The sequence below is a fragment of the Mustela nigripes genome, chromosome 8 (genome assembly GCF_022355385.1).
Source record: "Mustela nigripes isolate SB6536 chromosome 8, MUSNIG.SB6536, whole genome shotgun sequence".
Taxonomy (NCBI): domain Eukaryota; kingdom Metazoa; phylum Chordata; class Mammalia; order Carnivora; family Mustelidae; genus Mustela; species Mustela nigripes.
In genome coordinates, this window is record NC_081564.1 from 40,726,237 (window position 1) to 40,738,588 (window position 12,352).

General features: G+C 37.8%; 1 long non-coding RNA gene across 2 annotated transcripts in view; it reads left to right on the forward strand.

Moving 5' to 3' along the window:
* The window catches only part of LOC132023905 (uncharacterized), a 153,652-nt gene that overhangs the window by 110,548 nt on the left and 30,752 nt on the right, over positions 1 to 12,352 (forward strand). For both annotated transcript variants that reach the window (XR_009406088.1, XR_009406089.1), the window contains 2 exons: positions 8,013 to 8,080; positions 9,405 to 9,578. This is a non-coding gene — a long non-coding RNA (uncharacterized LOC132023905). The remainder of the gene's footprint in view (positions 1 to 8,012; positions 8,081 to 9,404; positions 9,579 to 12,352) is intronic.

Here is a 12,352-nt window from a genome sequence, read left to right on the forward strand (position 1 = left end):
AAAAAAAAAAAAAAAAAAAAAAAAAAAAAAAAAAAAAACATGAGATTTCTTGTTCTTCCACCTTTTATATGGAATTTTTATTATCTGATTTTCTGTGTTGTCACTGTTAGAGATCATAATAGGCATAGCTGGAACTGAATATTATGTTCTTTAGTCTATAGTATAGTCCCTGTGATAGTTTCTTTTTGAAGCTGAGAAGGGTGGAGAGGTATTGACAGTTTATCATCTCAGATATTAATGAGTCCTACATGCATTAAATGGCTGATATACTGCACCAAGTTAACATTTGATAAATGAGACCTATTATTATTGTGTAACATAGAAGAAAGATGTGTTTTAGTGGAACCAATATACTGCAGTTACATGATTTTGTGCAAGGCTGCAATTTTGTACTCATAGGAGGGATATTAATCAATAACTTGTAGGGAACATTCAATGAAGTCAGAGAGTGCCAGTGGGCCCCATAGCAGGTCTCCCATATGTGTGGATTCTCTTCCCTTTATCTGGAGGCTTACTGACAGGAGGTCAATGAATTACTCGGACTTTTACATTTTGCTTCTGGCTTTTATTTCTGACTTTCCTTTCCAGGTTGTTTTTTGATTCCTTGCTAAGAAATTTCATTTTAGTTTTCTGACTTCTCTTTGAAAGACATGGCATTCGTTCATGCTTGTTTTCTTCAACCTCATAGTAACTTGAGAGGCTTAAATATCATACAGTTGGGAACTGAGGAAATGGTAAGAAAATACCCTCACTAACTGCTCTGGAGGAGGCTTCTCCTGAGGCTAAAACCTCTCTCAGACTCAGAGTTTAATGTCCCCACTGCTATTTGGAAAAGCAACTGGATCTAGCTTTCTTTTAGCCACAATCAAAAAGACATGGCTCTCTGGGGAACCAAACACTTTCAGTAGATAAATGGCCCATGTCCCAGGAGAAATGGGCAGTGGGAAAGGACAAGTGAGAATTAGGCAGGAGCTAGGATGTGGAGGGGGTGATAGACTGGGATAGGTTCCAAGGGCGCCATCTGCCACATGCAGGTTAGGCTGCGGATAACTCTTCGTAAAGAAAAAAATATCACTTCCTTATAGATTTAGGCAGGGAGTCAAATTTAGTAAGATGGCCTATAATGGATATTGGTTTCAACATTAGTAACAACCTCACTTGCCTCAGTTTACTCGCTGCATCTCATGGACCTGCCACAGCGACCTCATTCCCTATTAAACCTTCTGACTAAAACCTTTGTTGTTCCGAAAACCCAACAGTATAGAATAATGATAGTTATTTCCAACAACAAGGACATTTGAAGGCTTTTTGTTATTACTCTGCCAGAAATATATGTAACTTGTGGAGCTTAGATAATGGTTTAATGTATACACCCAAAATGTCTGTCCATGTTAGATTTTTTTTTTAAGATTTTATTTATTTATTTGACAGAGAGAGATCACAAGTAGGCAGAGCAGCAGGCAGAGAGAGAGGAAGGGAAGCAGGCCCCCTGCTGAGCAGAGAGCCCGATGCGGGGCTCGATCCCAGGACCCTGAGATTGTGACCTGAGCTGAAGGCAGAGGCTTAACCCACTGAGCCACCCAGGTGCCCCCATGTTAGATTTTTTTAAACAATGGATTAATAAAGGGCCATTTAGATGGTCAAGCTGGTGTAAAAAGAGGGGTTGCCATTAATTACTCTGAGGACCGATTATGAGATTACAATTAAAAAAATGTCCTGTATAGTTACAATTTTGGATTTCTCTATTTAATTTAGTCCCTGAACACAGTTGTCATAGCTGCTAGTGAAAGATAGTAACTTTCTTTTAACAGTTCTAGAAACAGCTAGACAACATTACTATGAAAGAACCACTCCAACCATCTTGTGTTTTCTCCATAGGATACCTTATGGGTTTGAGACTTTGAATCAGCAGAGGAGAGGTTAAAAAATTGCTATGATTTTAATTGCTTTCACATTTTTTTCCCTTAACCAGATTCAGTCTGTTTATTAGAACTGAGAGATTTGAATTGATGAGTTTTATTGATTTTTGTCATGCACAATTTAATTCAATCAAATTACTTTGTTCCAGGTTGTGAAAATAAGCTTTGTTTTCTAATCCAGTTAGGAACAGCCTATGGAATGTGGTTCATGTAAGAACTAGGGAATAGCTAATTTATTTGCTAGTAGCTGAAGCCAGAAATAAATAAAAACACTCATGGTCCTAAATGGTATAGATATCTGTGCCTAAGAGTATCAGAAATAATGCTATCTTTAGGGGATGGTGAATCTCAGAAAACAATCAACCAAAGTTATGTACATGAAGTGATTTACTCTACTATAGGGCCCAGGAATCAGACTAGTGACTCAAGATATTAAGAGTCTGCCCAGCTGAGCCTCGAAGTCATAAAATCAGCCCTCACACTCTCAATGCTTCCAAAGGCACAACTTGGAGGGAATGTCCTTCCCCATTCTCCCACACTATGCCTCTTTCTGAAGCCAACCATAATGTCTATTTTAACCTGATTTTGCCCGTAAAAAAACGTTAGGTTTGGGGCACCTAAATCACTCAGTTGGTTAAGACTCTGCCTTCAGCTCCTGATTCCAGATTGAGATGTGGGATTGAGCCCCACATCAGACTCTCTGCTCGGAAGGGAGTCCGCTTCTCCCTCTGCATGCTGTTCCCAGAGCTTGTGCACTCACTCTCTCTCACTCTTATTCTATATCAAATAAATAAATAGAATATTTTCTTAAAAAAAGAAAAACATTAGGTATTACAGCACTTGTGGGAAGCCCCATTATCATAAAATCCATTATCAGCATCCCTATATGTGGTTTTTTATCTGGAGATTACAAGAGGGCTTCTTGCTGGCCAGTATTGAATATTTCTGAAAATATCCTTTCAGATTTTGGCTCAACTTGTTATTGGGTAAGATAGTGGGTTCACTATCAAACTTGCTATGATTAATATGCTCTTTTGTTTCAAACCCAGACATAGCTGTCTTCAGTAAAAACTGTTCTCCTAAAGGGAGTTGAGGGAAATTGGAAGGGGAGGTGAACCATGAGAGAATATGGACTCTGAAAAACAATCTGAGGGTTTTGAAGGGGCGGAGGGGGGGCAGGTGGGGGGTGGGGGAACCAAGTGGTGGGTATTAGGGAGGGCACGGATTGCATGGAGCACTGGGTGCTCCATTTATTTTCAGAAATAAAAAATTAAAAAAAAAAAAAAAACCTGTTCTCCTAGGTTTTGTGTAAAGGCATTCCCATGAGTCAGTGAATCACATAAAACACCTTGAGTGTAAATATTTTTGTCTCTTTCGTTTAATTCTCAAAATGAAGGTACTCAGAGACAATATTGCCTACTTAATATTGCTATTATAGATGTGAATCACTTTGTTTAAGTATCCCTTAAAAACTTTTAAACACCTTTGACCCACTGAAAAATGCCTGATTCCTCCATTGTATTTTTTATTAGTAACTGCAGTGATTCTTCAAGTCCTAAAATCCTCAAAATTATAGTCAATGTAAATTAAATATAAAAAGGTAAAATGACACATAAGAATTACTCATTCTTAATGGTTTTATATGAGTCATTTGAAGTAAAGTGTGAGACTGTTTTATGCTCTGACTTAACTGCCTTACATTGCATTAAACTACAAAGTGTAAACTATGCTACAATTAAGAGCTCCAACTTAGAATTAAAGAATGCCCCACAGATCTACACTACTAAATTAAAAAAATATATATATGGCAACAGTATTCCTTTATCTTAATATTAACTATCAACAAGTTTCTTTAAAATTTTCTTAATTGGCTTAAGGTTTATTGATTAAATCAAAAGTATTATTTATATATTTTGGTGTATAGAAATGACATCAAATAGCTCTGCTCATGTTCCTGCTTTTTGACTGGCACTATGAAATTTTCTCTTGCCAACTTTTAAGTTTTTGCTTATTTCTGAAATAAATTTATTTTCTTCTATTATCTTGGGTTTCATCACACTTTTCTTTTTCTCCCCTGTGCTTTAAAATCCATTTCTCATAGTATTCCATTGTGTATATATACCACATCTTCTTGATCCATTCATCTGTTGATGGACATCTAGGTTCTTTCCATAATTTGGCTGTTGTGGACATTGCTGCTATAAACATTCGGGTGCACGTGCCCCTTTGGATCACTACGTTTGTATCTTTAGGGTAAATACCCAATAGAAGGGGGTTGGATTATGGACATTGGGGAGGGTATGTGCTTTGGTGAGTGTTGTGAAGTGTGTAAACCTGGTGATTCACAGACCTGTACCCCTGGGGATAAAAATATATGTTTATAAAAATAAAAAATTTAAAAAAAATCCATTTCTCAGGATGCCTGGGTGACTCAGTCAGTTAAGTGACTGACTCTTGATCTCAGGGTCCTGGGATTGAATTCTGCGTGGGGCTCCCCAATCAGTGGGGAGCCTGCCTGAGGATTCTCTCCTTCTCCATCTTCCCTCTCTTTGCTCTCTCTCTCTCTCAAATAAATAAATAAGTCTTTTTAAAAATTAAAAAATAAACTCCATTTCTCTTCTTAGTTTTGGAATTTCTGATTCAAAGTGGCTTTAGTATACTCAAATTCATGTTTAGTTATATTTAAAATCCAGTGTGAAGTATTGTCTTACCTTCCCCTCTCCCTCTGCCTCCTGATTCATGCTTACTTTTCAGGGGGAGTTTTTCTCACTTGATATGAATTTTCCTTTTCTGTTTTTTTCTTTTTTAAAGATTTTTTTTTAAGATTTTATTCATTTGACAGACAGAGATCACAAGTAGGCAGAGAGACAGGCAGAGAGAGGAGGAAGCAGGCTCCCAACTGAGCAGAGAGCCCCATGCGGGGCTCGATCCCAGGACCCTGAGATCATGACCTGAGGTGAAGGCAGAGGCTTTAACCCACTGAGCCACCCAGGTACCCCTCTTTTCTGTTTTTTTTCTAATAGCTCCTTATGGATCTGCTAGTTTGTTTTCATATTCATTGTTGTAGAATTGGGACACATTACATGGTTTCTAGTTTAATGATTATCTTCTGTAGACCTAATACACTAGAAAATTTATCTTTTGTTTTTTGTTGATGAAGAGGTAACATGTCCTTCGAATTATTTGGTATTCTTTGGTTTTCAGGACCCTAAATCTCCCTTCACCACTCTCCATTTCTTTTTTTTTTTTTTTCTTCTCCCAGAAGCTTTGCAGTTTAAATACCACCACTTAAAATCACATGTATGGTATATCTCCTTCTTGTAATCTTTGCTCTGGTTCACCAGGTTATCTTTTTGTTTTGTTTTTTTTTTTTTAAGATTTTGTTTATTTATTTGACAGAGAGGGAGAGATCACAAGTAGGCAGAGAGGCAGGCAGAGAGAGGGGGGAAGCAGGTTCCCGGCTGAGCAGAGAGCCCGATGCAGAGCTCGGTCACAGGACCCTGGGATCATGACCTGAGCCGAAGGCAGAGGCTTTAACCCACTGAGCCACCCAGGCGCCCCCTCCCCCAGGATATCTTTTTAATGTTATCAGACTTAGGATGGATTTATTGTTGCTAATAGTAATTTGAAATCAGTCTTGGGCCCTATTCCTAGCTCCCTTCTTCTCTTTCACCTACAATTTTTCTTGGTCTAATTTTTCTCTCTGCAAAGTGATGCCATGGGTTGAGGGAGGGGTAGGACCCTGAGATTATGTGTCAGAGTGTTTTCACTTTCCTCATTTTACTTATATTTTCCTTAGAGCTATTTGGAATTTGTACCTTCTCTATCATCAAGTTATGCTAAAGACATAAATTGTGCATAGTTTAGTTTTCTTTCTTGCCAATTTGTGTTGGTTTAGGAGGAAATGGCTGGTGATGAAGACCTAAGCAGGAGCCACCATTGTCTACTAAAATTCATTTAACCAGGTTGCTTTTATGGATATGATGACTAACCACAGATAAATTTCATTTTGTAGGCATGGCCATACCTATGGAATTAGTTCCTCAAAATAAAAGTGCTGGCTCCAAGATCCTAACTTTCTAATTTTTATGGATATTACCAAATTGTTCTTAATTACCAGTGGAATGATTCATACTCTCACTGGCATGGGAAAATATGAGAATGCTTGTTTTTCACATGTTGCCAATGTACTATGGCACTGAAATATTTCCCAGTCTGATATTTCACAGCTTTTTTTTATATTTTCACTTATGAGCAAAATTGAACATCTTTTCATCTGATGAAGGGCCATTTTTCTTCCTGTGAGATGTCTATTAAATGCTATTCCTTAAACAAATTCATTTACTTTAAATATTTGTCAGTCTATAAAAATACAATGATTTTAGTACACTGATATTTTTAGCCATTAACCTTGATAAATGCTGTATTATTTCTCGTAAGTGTAGATTGTTTAAAACTCTTCTGTTGTCATCTGCAACCAATGACATTATGACTGTTTATGTTTTGTTTTCCTTCTCTTCTTTGCAGTTTTGATATATTCTTTTTATCTTATTATAACATCAGCAATTCCAGAAATATGGTTAATGGAAATGGTAATATACTGCATCTGTCCTTGTCTGGTTTCCAATCTCGAAGAAAAGATTTTCAGCGCTGCACTCTTAAGTCTAAAATTTATTCTATTTTTTTTAAAGAAAAGTTTTATCAGCTTAAGGATTCTTTTCCTATCCTCTGTTTGCTAAGGGATTTTATCATAATTGGATACAAAACTTTACTCTTTTCTGCATCTATTATGATGATAGTATGATATTTCTCTTTTCAGTTTCCTAATGTGATGAGTTGCATTATTTCGTTTTTCTGTTATTAAGGCAACCTAGCCTTCCAGGACATGCCCAACTCAGTTACAGTGTATTATTTTTGTATTCTTTAGCCTGGATTTGGTTTGAAAATATTTTGTTTGAGGTTTTTGCATCTACTTTCATGGAGATGAGGCAGTGATTTTCCTTTTATGTTGGATTTGAATTTATCTTAATGCTAATTTCATAAAACTGCTTTAGGATTCCTTTTTTTTTTAATTCCCTGGAAGAGTTTACATAAAATTAGAACCATTTCTTGCTTGAATTGGTTTAAGTACCCCATAAAACCACCAGGATTGAGCTTTCTTTTGTGGGAAGATTTTGGTCACTGGGTCAATTTATATAATGGCTACTGGAGATTTCTAGCATTCTGTTTCTTGGATTTTATGTTATCTGAAATTTCAAACTTATTATAAAGTTTTTTATAAAATTTTCTTACATTCTTTTTACTGTGTGCATGGTCTGTAATTACGTCTAATTTTCATCCCTAATACTGGTTGTTACTGCTTTATACTTTCATTGATCAAACTTGCCAGAAGATATCCAATACATACAACTTTTAAAACAACAGTCTTCTTGATATTTATGTTGTTTATTGTTTACCATTTCAAAACCTTTTGTCCTTTCTTATTGTTTCCTATTACCTCGTTTTTATTCATTTTGCTGTTCAAATATTATTTTGAAATTGTTGCCTAGTTAATAAATTTTAAGGCTCTAAGTTTTCTGTTATATGTGTTTAAGTCTACTACTTTTTTTCTCCCAGAACTGCTTTTTTTTCATCTTTCATATTTTCATATGAAGGATTTTCTTAATATTCATACAAATATTTTCTAATTTCCATTACTGTTTCTCAGGCACCTGGGTGGCTCAGTTGGCTAAGCATCTGACTGGCTCAGGTCATGATCCCAGGGTCCTGGGATTGCATCCTGCATTGGACTCCCTGCTCAGTGGGGAATCTGCTTCTCCCTCTGCCCCTTGCCCCCCACTCTTGCACAGGCATGTTCTCTCTCTCTCTCCCATTACAACTTCTCTTTTGACGCATGTGTTATTTAGAAATATGTTTCACAATTTATGAACATCTGTAGATTTTCTAGTTATATAGTTGTACTTTTATATTAATATCTAGCTTAATTAAATTAAAAAAATAACATGTATGTTTAAATGCATTTTTTTAAAAATGGATTAAGGGTTACCTGAATGGTTCAGTTGGTTAAGCATCTGACTTTTGGTTTTGGATCAGGTCATATCTCAAAGTTGTGAGATCAAGCCCTACACTGGACTCTACACTGTGCATGGAGCCTGCTTAAGGTTTGGTTTTTTTTTTTTTTTTCTCTCCATTCATGTGAGTGTACACTCTCTCTCTCTGGGGGAGAAAAAAAAAATGGAACAGTTAAAAGAAAATAAACAGTTAAAAAAAAAGAAAGAAAAAGGAAACAGTTTAAAAAATGGATTGAGACCTCCTTATAGCACTATATGTGGTAAATATTTACAAATATTGTCTGTACTTTAGTGAAATTTGTTCTCTGAAATTGTAGCAGACAGTGCTCTACATGTATCTTTTTAGTTGTAGCAAATTTTTAAATTTTCTCTATTTTTCATCATAAGTTGTCTGTTTACTTTATCAGTTACCAATGGGGGACATTAAAATATCATGTTATGATGGTAGGTTTGTCTGTTTATGTCTGATGTTCAGTTGATTTCTACCTTATCCATGTTGAGGTTACCTATTAGGTACATAAATATTTAGAATTAATATATGCTAAGTAATCTTATTATGTTGATGCTTTACTGTATTATACTGACCATTTTTACCTTTAGTAATGTTTGTTGACTGTTATTAATGTTAATAAATAGGTTTTTTAATTAGTATTTTCATAGAATAGATCTTGGTTATTTTCATTCAAATTTTCTTTTTTTTTTTAAGATTTTATTTATTTATTTGAGAGATAGAATGAGAGAGAGAGCATGAGAAGGGGGAGGGTCAGAGAGAGAAGCAGATTCCCCATGGAGTTTGGGAGCCCGATGCAGGACTCAATCCCAGAACTCTGGGATCATGAGCTGAGCCAAAGGCAGCCACTCAACCAACTGAACCACCCAGGCGCTCCTCAAATTTTTTGTAAGTCATCTACCTGTATTTAATATTTTAATCCTGTCTGAGAATCATCTTTCTTTTTAAATTCACGAGAAGTTGTTGGGGTCAATTCCACGTTAAAACATGTGAAACCCCAAGGGCCTGCCTGGGCCTACTTAGCCATAGTGACTCCATGTTGCCTAGGTAGACATTTTGTTGTTTAACAAATGCCTCAACAGTTATTGATATCAGTTCCAGGTAACTGTTACTAAAACACATACCTAAAACAAGGCCATTTTGTTGTTTAATAAATGCCTCAACAGTTACTAGTATCGGTTCCAGGTAACCGTTACTCAACTGTTACTAACCGTTACTAAAACACAGGTAGGAGACATCCAATCAGCCAAAGCCACTTATGCAGATGTCTGTGATTGTGCCCTATAAAAACTAGCCTGTAAGAACAAGGGGCATCGCTCTCTTCGGAGGCGGTCCTGGCCGGTCAGTCTGACTTCTAATACTTGGCATAGAATAAAGCTTTACATTACTTTCATTTTGTTTCAGCCTCATTTCCCTGGCCGGTCAGTCTAACTTCTAATGCTTGGCATAGAATAAGGCTTTGTGTAACTTTGTCTCAGTCTCATTCCATTGATAACGGACCCAACATATGCGGGCTCATCCAGGATCAAACAACGAGAACTGAGCCAGCATCAGAATTTCTGGGAAAAGCCTCCAGAGGTAAGATCTCCATATTCTGTGAGATCTGGTCTGTCTGGTTGTGGAGCTCCAGGGTATGGCCCACTGGGGAGAAGCTGGATGCAGCCATGCTCCCCAGGGCTGGAGTAGATGTGGGGACGCCCCATCCCTCTTCTGGTAGATTGTCTGGGGGTTTGAGCCCCCCTAGGCAGTCATCTGGGTCTGTAGGGGGCCGGGTAACCCCCGTCTTTAGGAGGCCAGGAAAACCCCCACCAGTGGGTGAAGGCTGCTGGTTCTGTGTGTCTTTGTCTTGTCTTTTTGTTGTCTGTTTTGTTACTCATTTCTAGGGGACCGAGAAAATCCCCACTGGCAAATGTTTGTAGGGGACTGAGAAAATCCCCACCAGCAGCAGGTTCTGGGTAAGAGCCACTGGGTCTGTGGTTGTCTGTGTCTTGTCTTTTGGTTGTCTGTTGTGTTGTTTGTTGTGTTTGAAAAAATGGGACCAGCAGAGAGTAAGGGGACTCTGACTTTCATCTCTCTGCTCCTCTTAATAGATATGGGAATTCTCCCTTGCTCATTTCTTATGTTAATGGCTCTAACTGGAGCCAACTGTGGTTGGTCTAACTCAAGAGAGAGACTTTAAGGAATATTCCCAAGCAGCTGCCAAAACTCCCTTTGTTTAGGGGAAATTCCTTACTTTCTCTGGCCGACCTCGACTGCCTAGCCCTTCTCCCTTGCTGGTGGGGCCTTCTGGCAGCACTTTGTTTGTTCTGTCTCCTCCTTCTGTTTCTGCACCAGCTTGGGTGCAGCCTGCATAACTGGCTTCTAGACCATCCTTGGTGCTTCCTGCACCACAGCTCCTTCTCTCTTCACTGTCAAGAAACAAAAAGAACACCCCCTGGACCTAACACCCCCCCCCCCCCGACCCCCCCCCCCCCCCGTGTCTCAGGTAAACATTAAAAATGGAGTGGGTCCAGGTGAAATGTAAATCAGAATTTAAACTAAATTAAGTTTATTGGTTTAATTAAAATAGACATGTCTTTAAAGTTATAGCAGTAAATGTGAAACTTCAATCAAAGTTTATGAAGGTCAAATAAGCTCATGTTATTTGTTAAAATCTGTAAGCAAAGAAATAACTAAACTAATGATTAATTGTCTGTCTCGGAGCTTTAATTGGTAATTGTTAAAATAGCTTTCAAAGTCTTTGGCAACCTGAAACACTAAAGGTTTACTTGGATGACAAATGGAATTAAATTTGTTGGACATCTAGGTCTTAACCAATGGGATAAAATACTAAAGCATTAATTACTGGAACCAGGTTTGTGCTTTTAACTTCTTACTGCAAAGCAACTAAAAATATTTAAATCTTTTGGTAAACAAGTTTTGTGCTTAACTGATTCATAAGTTTGCCATCTACAGAATTCTGTTGTAACTATTCAAAATTGGTTAATACTTAGCCATTACTAGAGACTAGAGTGTTTCTAAGAATAAAAAATTCTACTAACTGTAAGTAAGACGATAAAAGTAAGAAAAACAACCCTATATAAAAAAATAGAGAGCCCAGAAATAGACCCTCAAATCTATGGTCAACTAATCTTCGACAAAGCAGGAAAGAATGTCCAATGGAAAAAAGACAGCCTTTTCAATAAAGGGTGCTGGGAAAATTGGACAGCCACATGCAGAAAAATGAAATTGGACCATTTCCTTACACCACACACAAAAATAGACTCAAAATGGATGAAGGACCTCAATGTACGAAAGGAATCCATCAAAATCCTTGAGGAGAACACGGGCAGCAACCTCTTCGACCTCTGCCGCAGCAACATCTTCCTAGGAACAACGCAAAAGGCAAGGGAAGCAAGGGCAAAAATGAACTATTGGGATTTCATCAAGATCAAAAGCTTTTGCACAGCAAAGGAAACAGTTAACAAAATCAAAAGACAACTGACAGAATGGGAGAAGATATTTGCAAACGACATATCAGATAAAGGACTAGTGTCCAGAATCTATAAAGAACTTAGCAAACTCAACACCCAAAGAACAAATAATCCAATCAAGAAATGGGCAGAGGACATGAACAGACATTTCTGCAAAGAAGACATCCAGATGGCCAACAGACACATGAAAAAGTGCTCCATATCACTCGGCATCAGGGAAATACAAATCAAAACCACAATGCGATATCACCTCACACCAGTCAGAATGGCTAAAATCAACAAGTCAGGAAATGACAGATGCTGGCGAGGATGCGGAGAAAGGGGAACCCTCCTACACTGTTGGTGGGAATGCAAGCTGGTGCAGCCACTCTGGAAAACAGCATGGAGGTTCCTCAAAATGTTGAAAATAGAACTGCCCTATGACCCAGCAATTGCACTATTGGGTATTTACCCTAAAGATACAAATGTAGTGATCCAAAGGGACACATGCACCCGAATGTTTATAGCAGCAATGTCCACAATAGCCAAACTATGGAAAGAACCTAGATGTCCATCAACAGATGAATGGATCAAGAAGATGTGGTATATATACACAATGGAATACTATGCAGCCATCAAAAGAAATGAAATCTTGCCATTTGCAACAACATGGATGGAACTAGAGCGTATCATGCTTAGCGAAATAAGTCAAGCAGAGAAAGACAACTATCATATGATCTCCCTGATATGAGGAAGTGGTGATGCAACATGGAGGATTAAGTGGGTAGAAGAATAAATGAAACAAGATGGGATTGGGAGGGAGACAAACCATAAGTGACTCTTAATCTCACAAAACAAACTGAGGGTTGCCGGGGGGAGGGGGTTTGGGAGAAGGGGGTG